Genomic DNA, 1,073 nt, shown 5'->3' on the forward strand with positions numbered 1-1,073 from the left:
CTTTGTAGACCAGGCTGGCCTCGAACTCAGAAATCCGCCTGCCTCTGCCTCCCAAGTGCTGGGATTAAAGGCGTGCGCCACCACGCCCGGCTAACCAACAACTCTCTAACTGGACTTTAGACTAGATCGACAAGAGGGAAGCCAGGCCTGGTACTGGAAACATATCTAGCTACTTAGGGCTCATGAGGTGAAGCCATGAATCTTGGAAGGGAACCCACAACCACCACTAAACAGGCAGAATTTCAGGGATGATGCTGGCTCAGTCACGGTATTAGGTCAGAAAGCAGATCCCGAGATGGCAGTGCGGCTGATAGTGTCCTAATACATACTATATGCTATGTGCTATAATATATAACATATAACATATAACATATAACATATAACATATAATACATAATACATAATACATAATACATAATACATAATACATAATACATAATACATAATACATATTACATAATATATAATACATAATTAATACATAATACATAATACACAATACATTATATAATATATATAATATATGATGATATATGATATATGATATATAATATGTAATATGTAATATATAATATGAAATATACAGTATATGATATACGATATGTGATATGTGATATGTGATATGTAATATGTAATATATAATGTATAATATATAATATGTAATATATGATATATAACATATAACATGTAATATATAATATATAATATGTATATGTAATATGTAGTATGTAATATGTAATATGTAATATGCAATATGTAATATATGATATGCATATGTAATATGTAATATGTAATATGTAATATGTAATATGTAATATATGATATATGATATATAATATATAATATATGATATATGATATATGATATATGATATATGATATATGATATATGATATATGATATATGATTGATATATGATTGATATATGATATGTAATATAATATATAATGTATAATATACAATATAATATATAATATATTATACAATATACAATATACAATATACAATATACAATATACAATATACAATATACAATATACAATATACAATATACAATATACAATATACAATATA

Source organism: Mus caroli, chromosome 15 (genome assembly GCF_900094665.2).
Source record: "Mus caroli chromosome 15, CAROLI_EIJ_v1.1, whole genome shotgun sequence".
Taxonomy (NCBI): Eukaryota; Metazoa; Chordata; class Mammalia; order Rodentia; family Muridae; genus Mus; species Mus caroli.